Genomic DNA, 14815 nt, shown 5'->3' on the forward strand with positions numbered 1-14815 from the left:
CTGGAAGGTACCCCTTCCTTCCCAAAAACAATCCTGCCCATAACACAGGAACCCTGGCACTATGATGGAAGGGTCCCTGCTTCTGCACCAGTCAGCAGACAGTGCACCAGTGCAAAGAGAGAGCAGAAATGCTCCATATTTTTCTAAATAGCAAGCATTTCTGTTCTGACCCATTCATTCAATGCTGTGCATCAACTTTGCTTGCTGATCTCTGTTGTAGGAAAGATTCATAAATATGCCCTCCTGTGTCCAAATTGGTTCCTAGGTACATCTAAGAGTAAATTGGAAGGAGTAAAGTCATAGCAATGAAATAAAAATGACAAAAATAATAATCGCAGGATTCACAAATCCTATGCTGTATCCATGAACCCCAAACCCTTCAGAGCCTGTTGGATTTGCAAATAAGTATTTGAAAATAGTATTCTGTGAATTACTGATGCAATTTGCCAACTGTCACACACAGGGGTTATACGCACTTAGTTGGGTGAGAGTACGGCCTGACCTAATACCATGTTCAGCGGTGTTTGGCCACTGTGAAATGTTGAATGTAAGGCCTGAAAGGAGGCCAGGCCCTGCTGCCACCCCTGATGTGCATATCTAAAGGCTGGAAGAAGCATGATTTGGCTTCCTGAAGAGAGTTGTATGTAACATCTAGTCCTGCTGTCAATCCTGCAGTGCATGGCTGAAGGCTGTGTGCTGTGGGAGTTTGTCACCCAAATAGTGTTGGGTGCAGAGCCTGGCAGTAGGCGAAGCCCTGTGGCCAGCACCCAGTGTCCAATGAAACATTGCACATTGTGGATGTAGGACACACATGGAGGATTGTACACAGGGCCAGACCAGGCCCTGCTGCCAACCTCCTACAGCACAAAGAGGGTTGGAATCAGGGCTAATAGCGAAGATCACTAGTGAGGCCTTACTTGGAATGATCCACTGTGATAGCCAAAGTGGTGAGCTACCCAAGGAGGGTATGCATGTACCCAGGCCATTCACTGCCTGTGAAAGTTTGGCACATAGGGGGTCATTATGACCCTGGCGGAAGGCGGAGAACCAGCGGTAAGTCCGCCAACAGGCTGGCGGTCTTACTTTGTGGAATTATGACCATGGCGGTTACCGCCATGGTCATCCGCCGGTTCTCCGTTCCACCCACCAGGGCAGAGACAACCGCTGGGCTGGAGACCTGGGTCTCCAGCCCGGCGGCCGTCACTAGACCGCCGGCGGTATTTGGACCCGGCTTACCGCCGTGGATTTCCAGCGGTTTGAACCGCCATGAAATCCATGGCGGTAAGCACTATCAGTGCCAGGGAATTCCTTCCCTGGCACTGATAGGGGTCTCCCCCACCCCCACCCCGACTCCCTCCCCTACACCCCCCACCACCCCTGCCACCCCCCAAAGGTGGCAGGGCCCCCCTCCCCACCCTGACCCCCAACATCACATCACCCATACCCACACAACACGCATGCAGGCACCACCTACACACTTACACGCACACACTCCGACATACATGCCTACATCCACACACACAGTCAGACAAGCACACCCACATTCAAACATACACGCACACATCCATACAGACATACCCACAGACATACACAAACTCATTCGCATACACACAACACCCCCGCAAGCATACACGCACTCACACACCCCCTCTACATACACACACGCACACCCCCATGCACCCACACAACACACAACACCCCCCCCACCCCCTCCCCTCATGGACGATCGACTTACCTGGTCTGCCGATCCTCCGGGAGGGAACGGGAGCCATGGGGGCAGCTCTGCTGACACCACACCGCCAACAGAACACCGCCACGGCGATTCACAGGACGTGATTCACTGTGCGGTGTTCTGTTGGCGTGGCGGTGGAGGTGGAGCAACCTCCACTTCCCCGCATCCCGCCAGTATGGCTGTTGGCGACTTTCCGTCCGTAAAAGGACGGAGAGCTGCCAACGGTCATAATAGGCCGAGCGGCAAACCGCCACGACTGGCGGTCTTCCGCACGGCGGTCACTCAGCGGTCTTCAAAAGAGGCCTCTGAGGTCAAAATGACCCCCTAAGTCTTGCTGGAGGCCTTGTAGCCAGCCACATGGTACACCTGCCTGAAGGCCATGCACATCTGGGGTTTGCTGCCCTTGTAGGATTAGGTGCAAGGGCTTGCCCGAGGCAGGGCCATGCAGCCAATTCTTAAGTTTGCAAAGGTCATGCACAGTAGGAATTGTCCACCTTCAGATAGTTGGGCACCGGGAGCTTTAAGATGCAGTATAAAATCCACAGCAAATAAAAAATAATCCCTGAGGAAAGCTAAAGCCAAATTATAGTTAGCTTTGGTTTTAACCTCTTAAAGTATGTTTAATGTATTTCCAGAATTTCACCTAATAAGCCACTGTTCATGTAAAATGTTGCCTGTCAAATAAAACAGTGATAACCACAGAAGGTGGTTAGGAGCACAATCCATGAGTCAAGTAACAGCCATGTAAAACAATACAATGCACAATAAATGTAGTTCTCTTCAGTGCACAGACTATTTAGGGGAATATATGCTTTTGAGACCAACAATATTTTTGTTTTTAGACATTTTTTTATATTGATGAAGGTCCAGCAGCTTCCCAAATATTAAGGTTTTGTAAAAACCATGACAAATGAAAACAAGCAAAGCCTATTGATTTTGCCAGTGCTTCTTTCTTTTGTATTGTTGGTATCCTCTAACGGTTCTTTTTCTTGCAACAGCTTGTTTTAGGACGTCCTGCCTTTTGCCTTCTGAATACCCGTAACAGTGTCATAGTGGGGTCACGGAAGTGATGCATAAAAGCCACACCAGACTAGGCATTTACGTTTCACAGCAGTCAAAGATAAATAACAAATTTAGATCCATCTACTGGGCTGGTGGTAATTTTGTCACTGAATTCTAAGACAAATACTCAATTGCTCTCTCCATTGCTTGTGTAATGCATTTAACAGGAGGCTGTTTTTAAAACATGGGTGAGTCAGAAACTAACCTTTATTGTAAAAGCTCATTAATGACGATGGGATCCTTGGCAAGAATGGTACAGAAAACAACGGGACTTTAGTGTGGTGGTCTAAGCACTTGTGTGGATTGAATCACATAACAATATATTCTTAATCTCATTGTGAGTCCAGTACCTTTATTCTTCACTTTCTCAAAGAATGGATCATTGTTATCAGTGAATGTTTGGGTATCCCCTTTTACAGTAAGATAAACATGGTGGTACAGGTGCCTTTACCAAAGTGAGCCTGCGTTAATGCAGTTGACAATATGTGCAAATGAAAATGCCCTATTTCTGACTGTTTCTCTGTAAAACATTATGTTTGTCCTAAAAAGAACAGATGTGCCAATGCCAGTTTACCCATTAGAGCCACTTTCAGAGGGGGGGCTTTCTCTTTCCCATCCAATTGCACAGTATAAGTATCTAGGTTTGTTGCTTTATAATCTTGATGCTCTTCTTTGCATTCTTCTATATGTCAAGGAGAAGACATTGTTAGCTTTTTAGACAACAGCACTAGTGAAGCTGTAAATTTGTGGTAAGCATGGAGCTTAACAGTACCCTAATATTTTAGAACACCCCAAATTTAGAAACACCAAAGTTTGACCTCCCACTGTTCTCCCATGGAAAGAAATCATGTAAAAAGGCACCAGCCTAACATCAGTTTAGCAGAATATCAAAATAAGTAACTGGGACCCCTCAGTACCTGAGTTCTAGATGAAGAAAAAGTTAAAATGTTATATTACATAAATCTCAATACCAGGCAGTGCACAATAAATCCCACAAAGGCTTAAACGCAGAGATACTACAGAGTACTAAAAATCAGGAATAATTCCAAGCAGCAAAAAAGCATCATAAACGAGTCAGGCAGTATCCCTAATAGAACTAGAAGCTCGGCAGGACAAATCTGTAAAAATCCAGCTCACTCTCAAAAACAAGGTGTTCCTAGTCACAATTCTTGCATAGAAAATTAGGTGAACTGCAGATTTATCATAGCATGATCACCGTTACAAGCATCTTTAGCAAATCAGAAGAAATCACATCAACATTATATGTTAGCACTATCCCATTTCTAAGAGCACATCCTGCGATGTGACTGGAGATGTTCGAACAAAATATCTAACATTTGCAAATATCATCCCACACAATGAACAAGGGTCCCTTTTTCAAAAGAACTACAGTGGCAGAGACCTTGGATGTATCAGCCTATCTGGTACACTAAAGGTTTCACTGGTAGGTCTTGTATCCTTAACACTTAGAAACACATTACATCAGCTGTCTTTGCAAAGCCTTTGGATAGAGAAGATGTGTAGGGAAACCTGGTGGGAGGGGGTAAATGCAGGAGCATATAACAGAGACAGCATCAACATTCATTTGAACTGAAGTGGAGTTTTCACCAAATTTATTAATACTGAATATTATTTTTCACACAAAAATAGGCTTTAAAATACTTTAACAGTAGCAAGGGCTACTTTATTGGTAACATTGACCTTCTAGATGTTTTTTTTGAAGGGTCAAAGTACAGTAGTCTACGAAGACCGGGGTTAAGCTATGAACATTTCTCATTGGTAAAATCAGATTCTGAAGAAAGGCTTGCTTGAAGCATAATGGAACTCCATATGCAAAATAGCAATACCTAAAAAAACAAGGAATTTGACCAAACAGAAACAATAAATCATTTTAACAGCCCACATGCAACTGTAAGAGTTTCTCAGTCAATCAAAGTTCCTAGATTACCATTAGTACCTACTGGTGTTCACCTTGAGTCAACGTCAGTGAGAGTGTGGAGTGGGACATTAAGTAAACAGGAGCGAAAAGAACAGAAAATTGAACAATGCTACATTCACCCCCAGTCACAAGGATCTGGGTTTAATCCATTGTTTTTTTGCCCACCTTGCCACCCCAGTTTGGACCCAGCCATATGCATATCTGTCTTGACTTTCCTCGCCATGGGAACAGTTGAGCCCGAACTGCCAGGCCAGGTCCTCCCTGGACTGTAAACAAGCATCCTAGTACTGGTTTCAGGAAATCACCCCTCATCAGCCAGGCTAGCTTGAATCCAGTTGTGCAATGAGCAAGAGACCCACATCTGGGCATACCCTTCCCACTTACAGCTACAAAAGCAAAAAGAACAGATGATGGACAAAATGCTGAACAATGCAAACATTCACCCCAAGTCACAGAGGTATCGGTTTAATCCTTTGTTTTTTGTCCCCCTACGCCACCCCAGTTTGGACCTATCTATATGCAAATCAGTCAACAGGAGCATTGTTTTTTCCTATATACCTGTGTTGGGTAAGAATAGAAGGGCAGTTCCATAATTAACAGTGGTTAACGCCCTTAACAAATGCTAATAGCACTTCTAGGGGATATACTATTACTCAAGTGGACTAAGAACTTTAGAGACCTAGTAGGACAATCCATGCCCGTGTTTTGAATTACATTACTGTTCTGAGCAAGGAATCTTTAGGAGGGACCTAGATGCACACTCCGGTGGTAATTGAATGGAGGATAAATGACAATCCTAAATTATGTCTTGTACACACGTTCTCATTTTTAGATGCAAACATGCACTGTTAACAGGGACACATTGCACTTTAGCACTTATATGTTGATGTCCATAATCGTAAAAAATAGATAAAATATAACTTTTGTGCATTAACTGTGAACAATATTTAACTGCTGACAAATTATTTTTTCATGAAGAATAATAACAATGAGAACCACTGTTTTCCATGACAGCTGTACACCTTGTTTCCCATGGGTCTAAGGGTTTATCTTTTTGAAGATATATATATATATATATATATATATATATATAATGAGTCTGGCCCAGCAGTGTGGTGAAATTAGCATTTCTGGCGAGGTGTTTATCATCCATTTCGTTGTGAAATTAATGTTGTGATTGTGCTTCTGACAGACGACACATGATGATTTGGACCCAATTGACAGTGACAATAGTAGCTGTTTTTGAACCAGTGGAATAAAGGGAAGTCACAGTATGCAGCTGGCTGGTCCAAGCACACCTTTTTATTATTATTCATGTAACTTGATAATCTCAATACGTTTCTAAAACCTATGGCTGCTCAAAGTTTAAACTTTGGTGACAAAGATTCAGAAATTGTGCCCCAAATATGACCACGGCCTTAATGTTGTTCCCTGCGTTAACAGATGTTTGTGCAAGGATCACAAGTAATTAGCACTCCCCCCCCCCCCCCCTCTGTTGTTTACACTTGACAGGTTTTACCAGGTAAATCCTAGCAAAATGTATGGAGGAACGAGACCCAAGAAAAATGCAAAACGTGGATTTTAGTCTGATAAATAAATAATCAGCATATTATGTTTTATTTCTAGGGCCCAAATATTTCCCTTGCAAATATCTCACTACAGGGTATCAGTATTAGTGTGTGCAGTAAATACGTCGCCCTTTACCCCACTTCATAATCAGGCTCATAGAGAGCTAAATGCCACTTTTATGCAAGCTATGCATTCCAAAAATCCAAGTAGATTATTTTTATTGTATGATACCTTTACAAACTTTTACAGACATAAATGCAAGTGCATGCAGACAACATTTCTGCAAATTAACCTTTTGCAGAGTGTGTCTATTCACAAATACATTACGTCAGTAATACTCTTTGCTGTAAAATATATCTTTTTGATAACCATTTTATTATTTTATCACAATACTTCGTTTCCAAACAGCCGTCAGCAGGTATCACATATTTCCTGTAACAAACACACATCAAAAGCATTTTGCAAAGTCTAGTATTGTTCTTAAAGAACGCTGCGAGTACCAGAAGAAGCGTTATTATTGGAAAGGCAGTAGTTAGACAGAATAAGAACATTGTAAAGATGTTATGAGGAAATGTAAGTACTACAGGGAGAGAAAAGAGAAGGAGTCACAGTGGTTATTGAAAGAAGTGTTGAAGTCAGTCTTAGATATCCAAGTATCTGTCCCCAAGATTGTGGAAAGGTGACTTTTTCTTTAGAGGGTTGTATGTTTCCAAGTTGGCCTATCGTGACAAATCTGACAATCAATTTTGTTTTTTTTCCTTCCTGTGATGTAAGATAAATATTTTGACCATAGTTATATTGTTCAAGATTTAGGGGGTCATTCCGACATTGGCGGGCGGCGAGCGCCGCCCGCCAAGCGGGAACCGCCAATTGGCCGCTCCGCGGTCTTGAGGCCATTCAGACTTTCCCGCTGGGCCGGCGGGCGCCCGCCAAGGGAGCGCCCGCCGGCCCAGCGGGAAAGGCCCTGCAACATTGAAGCCGGGTCCGAATGGAGCCGGCGGTGTTGCAGGGGTGCGACGGGTGCAGTTGCACCCGTCACGATTTTCACTGTCTGCTATGCAGACAGTGAAAATCATGCAGGGGCCCCCAGGGGCCCCACGACACCCGTTCCCGCCATCCTGTTTCTGGCGGTGAAAACCGCCAGAAACAGGCTGGCGGGAAGGGGGTCGGAATCCCCATGGCGGCGCTGCTTGCTGCGCCGCCATGGAGGATTCTCCCAGCCGGGGGTAATCCGGCGGGAAACCGCCGGACCCGGCTGTGCGACCGCGGCTTTACAGCCGCGGTTGGAATACCAGATGAAGCACCACCAGCCTGTTGGCGGTGCTTCCGGCGACCTCCACCCTGGCGGTATAGACCGCCAGGGTTGGAATGAGGGCCTTAGTGTCATAATAATCAATAAATTAGACTGCAGAGAATGATGGAGTCCCGAAGTAGAGTAAAGTTGCCATTTGTGATTAGATCTAAAAATCAGTAAATCTTTGCCCAAAATCCATTGAGTGATAGGCATTGGACACTGTGGCCCTTATTACGAGCTTGGTGGGCGGCCCCCGCCAACCAAACTCGTACTGCCACATGACCGCCAGTGCGGCCAGAACACCGACAGTCCTATTTTGAGTCTCCTGCTGGGCTGGCAGGCGCAAACAGAATTTCTGCCCGCCGGCTCAGAGGGGCACAGGGCCTTAACATTGACGCCGGCTTGTAATCGAGCTGGCGGCAATGTGGCGTGCAGCAAGTGCAGCAGCACTCGCCTGCGTGGAAAGCACAACGGGGTTGTCCATGGGGGCCCATGCACGTTCCATGCCAAGTGCATGGGCAGTGCAGGGGACTCCAGGGAGCCCTGACACACCCATTCTGCCAGCCTTTTCATGATAGTCCAACCACCATGAAAAGGCTGGCGGATAGGGGAGTCATAATCCCCAGGATGGCGCTGCATGCTGCACTACCCTGATGGATTACAACCTCTGAGACCGCCAGGCTGTCGACCGGCGGCAACGTGGCGGTGTTGGTGGTCGAACCGTGGCAGCTCCACCACGGTCGTAATGTGGTGGTCGAACTGCCACAACTGCGGTGGTCCAACCGCCACCGAGAGTCTGGCGGTCGTAAGACTGCCAGACTCATAATAAGTGCTTATATTTGCATCGCCAGCATCAAAGTGACTGCATCCTAGGATATATTGCTTTAGAGACTAAGCCTATGAAGACTCAGTCAAATCCAGTAGATTTTTTAGAAAAGGTTTTAGTACACAAGAGAAAAGTAAACACCAGGGTTAAACTGTTTGGTACCTCCAAAATAAAATAAACACAAGTTCAGTTTCAATTGTACTGGTAGGCCTTTTCCTAATTTATAAAAATGTTATCATTGCAATTTGACAAGGTATGGGAAAAAACAAATCTCTGGACTTTCCCCCCAACATTTTATGGTAGCAAGGCCTAAAACGTGATAGAAATGTACTTAGAGCATATAAAGAAAAATGGAAAGAAAAAAATGGAAAGAGAAGTAGGTTCTCTCTTTCATGTTTAAAGAATGCATGAAAAAAACAAAATGAGCGGACCTTTGAAATTAAAATGAAGAAAAACCTTTTCATCCTATAGTATCAATGTTTTGAATGCTGCTTCTTTTAATGCTTCGATTTGCCAAGTCCTTGAATTATGCAAGGCAACGCAAGGGCTCACATGAGAATTACTTAGCCACGCAAAGCTATCTTGTGTGGCTCTGCATGGCTTAGTAAATCCAGAGTAAAGCAAGGTAGTGCAAACCGGCATTGGAAAGGCATTCCTTGGGTGGAGCATGGGCATTCCTATGAATCCAATCATGCGTTTTGGCAAAATCTCATATTTACTAAGGTTAGTAAATGGGGGACTGCGTCAAAAAAGTTACAACTTCCCAACAGAGGTGTAACGAAAAGAAATATCTTCATTTCTCTTTGTTGTGTCTTGCAGCACACGTATAAAGGCACACATAGAAAGAGGAAAATGCCTCTAAAGGTTGTTTTTGTGCAGGAAGGTGTCCCTTTCTGCTCAAAAAACATTCCTGCCTATAACACAGGCCCCCTTGCACCATGGCACAAGGGTGCCTGTGTTGCTGCTAGGTAGCACTCAGTGCATCTATGCAAGGAGAGAACAGGAATGAGTCATATCTCAGTAAATATGACCCATGCCTGCTCTCTCCTTGCCACGCACCATGGCACAGAAAGTTATCTTGCTGCTTTGTGTGATGTTTTAGTAAATCTGGGCCATAGTATGGAAGATTTTGTAAAGGGTAAATAACTAGGGGGCTGGAAAATTTAAATTCAACTTATGAAGTTTTAGGAATGTGACACAATTTGTACCCTTGGATGAAATGTATAGCAGGAGTTTCCTATTTATTCTAAGGCAAAGAAGTAGCTTTTGAAAAAAATGTCACTCAATATTTATTTTGAAACATTGCCACATTTGTGAAGTTTGCTTAGTAAACAAAGGGGCATATTTATGACTTTATAATCCAATTGGAGGGGCACCGGCAACTTGCAAATAACTTCAATTGTCCAATTAGGATCACTCTAATACGTCCTTTATTTTCTTTCATATAGAGAGGGAAACCAGCCAACGAGTTTCGTTTCACCACGTGAACTCCTTTCGGGGCTGTAAAAAGACACATAACATACATATACACCCCAAAGTGCATGTACATATTCATAATATAGACATATGATTCAAAACAAAGCACAAAAAAAATCAATAGCCACACAAGAACAGAAGTGACATAGAAAACACCACCCAAAGTTTCATGTCTATAAAGAATTTATCATATTAAAGATAAACTAAAACCATAGATCTCATCAATATCAATTATTTTATTCCTTCATCTCATCTACATACTCTGTGTAGGCAAATTAACTGTTCCAATTCATATTTTTGGAATGAGTGACAGAAAATCCAAATCATAGTAATAATGCTTGATGTTTAATTGCTAACCCATAGTATGAATGACTAAATATATTAATATAAATATATATTTATTTTAAAAAGAACCTTAGGTGGAGAAAGAATATTGTCATGTATTATACACCCCAACGAAATAAGTAACATGGGTGCATGTAAACCCACTTACCTTTTATTATTCATTGACCTCAAAAAGGACTAGTGGTGAGTTGGATCATATATATCATCAATCCATTTGCTTCAAAGAGCCCATTTAGATTACATGCATCGATGTTGTACAGTGATAAAGAAAGTTGTGGTTCTCAATTTCGTCCACTTCTGCAATTTAAATTGATTGTGTCCCTTTGCAATGTTCCTTCATGTCACATGGAATAACTCCTAGAATTGTTATGAGACATTACATAGAATAAAACCACATGTTTCATTCTCCCCAGTAACCTTAAAACTTCATGAGCAAGATGTTGAGGGTTGTATTGAAGCTATTTGCAAGTTGCTGGTGCCCCTCCAATTGGATTATAAAGCCTTTGGACCTCTGGTAGGCACTTTGGGAACAGCAGGTGCTCTTGGTTGGGAGCACGGCATTTTGATACATTTGGGACAAGGGGGATGGGCGGTTGGATTGGGCTCGCTGCTCTTGTTTGGTGACATGCATATTTATGCCTTTGTTTGCGTTGCAAATGCACCATGCAACGCAAAACTTAAGTGAGATTTATGAGGCAGCTTTGTGTGGCCCTGAGTGGCTCCATTAATCTGAAGAAGGACAACGCAGTGCAAATGACTGTGCTGCCTTACTCTGCCCTGGGAAGGTGTTCCATGGGCGTTGTGTGGGCCTTCCCAGGCAACTCCCATGCTTTTTGATGCATTCCCAGATGTACCTGAACTTGTAGACCTGGGAATGCACCAAAAAGACAGAACAGAATGTAGAACACTGGGATCCTGCTAACCAGGACCCCAGTGTCAGTGTTCTCTCCCCTAGATTCAGTTCGTAAGAAACATTTGCACCCTGCAATCAGCGTACTGGTGCACCCATGCAAGTCCATAGTGTATGATACTTAGGAACCCAGGGCATTGCTACACCAGGGGTCCCCCCGAGCTGCAGCATGTAATGCGCCACCCATGGGGGCCCATGCAAACTGTGACTACAGGCCTGCTATTGCAGCCTGTGTGAAATGGTGCAGGCACCTTTCACCCGAGATATAAGGTTCACCTTATATCAAGGCCACTGCACTCTGACCCTATAGAACACCCCTAAAGTAGGCCCTTCAGCACAAGAACAGGGCGGATTGTTCTAAGTGTGAGGGCACCCCTATGTAAGAAGAGGTGCACCTACAAACCCCAGATTCCATTTTCTATGCTTTGCAGGGACGGGGACGGCATCTTAAGGTATGTAGTGGATACAAGATGTCCAACTACATAATGGCTTCACTAAACCTAGGCATGTTTGGTATCAAACATGTTGGAATCATGCAACTACACCGATTCCAATGCTAGTTGCATGATACCATTGTACTCTAGGGATTCCCTAGGGGATCCCCCATGTCTGCCTGTGCATCCTTGCGAGGTCTGCATGCCAGCCCGTGCTGCTGCCGACCACAGACACTGTTCTGTCCTCTTGCTTCTGTGTGCAGGAAGGTGGCTCTTCCTGCACAAAAACAGTCCTGCATGCAATGCAGGCACCCTTGCAGTATGGTGGAAGGGTGCCTACATAGGTGCTAGTCTGCCAAAATTGAACCAGCGCAGGGGAAAAGGTAGGAATGCGCAGTATTGCCTTAAATACAGTGCATTCCTGCCCTTTACCTGCCATGCAGTGCAGCGCAGCAAGGTGACTTGCTGCGCTGCACTGCGTGACATCCCCAAAATATGCTCCAAAGAGTTCACAAAAGTAACAAAACAATCATGTAAACTTTGAATCCCTATCCAAATTGGACGTTCCAGGCTAAACCGATCTGGAAGTCCTGAAATATATTTACATCATGGAGGTTTCACTTTAGGGTACGTCTGCATGCACCTTACGTCGATGAAATGAACACAATGGGATAAGAACGCAAAATGTGACACTGACATCTGGATTCTCATTCAGATACTTTACTTCGAAGCGGCTGACTTCATTTAAAAAAAGTAACACGTTTATCCCACCCCCATAAACTATTTTAACGGAAGGATAAGCAGATTATTCAAGCACTATACCTAATGAATGATATCAGATAGTTGTTTCTAGTCAAATCAAAATCAGATTTATTAGGAATATAAATATTCATAAAATCATGGGTGGCAAAATTATTTAATCATAGGCATTTTATAAACATTGAAAGAGGTTTACAATTTCGAAAGTATAATCCATAAAGAATCATATTTCACAGATATAAGAGCTGACTTTTATCCCCAAAACTATTACAAATGAACCATAAAGCACTTACTTTTTTAAAATACTTTACATATTTAATGCATTTCAATATGTTTTGCCAATATTTTCTTTCAGCCCGACATCTGGTTTCTAGTCACTGTTTTCTCTGCTTCAAGATGTAACATAACAGAACACAATCAATATTTAGGCCCATATTTATACTTTTTTAGCGCCGCATTTGTGTCATTTTTTTAGCAAAAGCGGCGCACACTTACAAAATGCAATTGTATTTTGTAAGTGTGCGCCGCTTTTGCGTCAAAAAGCGGCGCAAATGCGGCGCTAAAAAATTATAAATACGGGCATTAATGTTTAGCATGAAGTCCCTTCAATAGATACGCAGAGCTCAAACGCCCTGCGTGCCGTTGCATTTGCCTCGCGCGCCAGTAGGTGTCAAACTTGCATTGCAGCAGCTGCACAAATCGAAACGGTATTTCGAATAGTAAACGCAGTTAAACAAAATATTTCTGTTTTCCACCTGTAACTGCCAAAGAAGCTTAGCGGGTGCCAACCCCATCTTGGAGTGGGTCACGGGGAGACATCGGGTTGCAATGTGTTTTCTGCCTGCAGACAGGGGTGGTCATTTGCATTTCCCAAGGTCCCAAAGCCTGCCTGGCTTGCGGTCACTGTCACCGTGACCAGTGTCATTGGAGAGATGCCTGTCACTGCTCGGAGAGGAGTCAGTATGATAAACAGGGCGTACAGAAATAGGAATGTGTTCAAAGTTCAGGTTGAAATACTCCTAGCAGGCGCATATTGATAAGCTGAACAAAAGTCTGTCAATCAATCAGTTTTGGACACTGAATAACGTATACCTTAAAAAAATGTTATTGCGTCGCCACTCCACAGTCGTATGCACTTTAGTATTTTCGTTACAATTAGTCTTAAATGTTTAATATCAGCAGTGCTCAATTTGTAAAAGAATGAGTGTCAGTGCCTAAATCTCTGCTCAGAATGTCAAGCCCTCATTTAAATATGACGGGTCTTTGTCCGGATACCGGGATTCTAGAAGCTAGCTTGTTGCAAGCGCAATCGTGGTATTACAACGAATTTACAAATTGATAGTGAATGACAAACCTTTTGCAAAATTGGACTGGGACAAAAATACGAACAGCCACCGAAATAAACGTAGCCCCCATTAGTGACTCAGGAAGGTTTGAACTTGTAAAGACAAGCTGTGTAGGTGTTTTGCAAGGTGTGACCAACTACATGCATTTGTGCCTTCTCCATGCACTGTTTGAGGGAATACCAGAGGACGCAGCAGTAAAAACAGGCGCCCCAGACGATAAAACAGGACCACACACAACCAAACAAAACAGCCCACACAATGATCCATCAGACCTGCCATTCAGGCACTGCCAGGTTGCCCTATGGGCCAGCCAGACCCTGGCAATCCCCGCTTTGTTCATCAGGGGCCTTATTGGTAATTTAAGTGTACTGGGCCAACGTGCTCATGGGTGTGCATGCACACAGTGATCGAGGGGTGTCTGTGCAGGTGTTAGCGTGTCAGAGCCTTAATAAGTAAACTTACAAGGAGACGCGTCTAAGTCGACAAACCTTTGGACCGCGTTCAGAGACTTCCCAGTATGAAGTATTTTCTTACATCATCAACCAAACAATATCAATAAATAATCAATATTGACAATCACTAATTAATGAACAATCAATAAGAATCGAAAATTGAACACACCATGACCTTTCAGGTATGAATAACCACACCAGTTTAATTTAGTGTTAGAATATTTATTTCCTTATGAGTTACAATCTGGTATCATGTCTAATTAATCTCAATAGCAATAAACTCATCAGAAAACACTACCGATTTTCAATCAGAGCACAACTTAATCAATGCATAGACCATATTCATTCAATATTTAGGCACATCATTAATCTGAATCAACTTAGCAGCGTCTCATTAGTATATGAATCAACAAAGCAAGATCTCAATCATTTGTCTATTTTCACAAGATATTAGTGAACACCTTAACTAACCTCAAATTAGCATTAGCATGTTGGGCTTCATGCAAAACATTTAGTGAACACGAATTTGGAAAACATCTAAACTAAGATACCTAGAAAGAAAAGGCAAACAGACAATCGCAATTTGCATCAGATAGTTACCAATCCAACAGATCATCAAACAGCATCAGTCTTCGTCCTCAGGACATCAGACGATTCCCCATCAGCAGAGA

This window comes from Pleurodeles waltl, chromosome 4_1 (genome assembly GCF_031143425.1).
Source record: "Pleurodeles waltl isolate 20211129_DDA chromosome 4_1, aPleWal1.hap1.20221129, whole genome shotgun sequence".
Taxonomy (NCBI): domain Eukaryota; kingdom Metazoa; phylum Chordata; class Amphibia; order Caudata; family Salamandridae; genus Pleurodeles; species Pleurodeles waltl.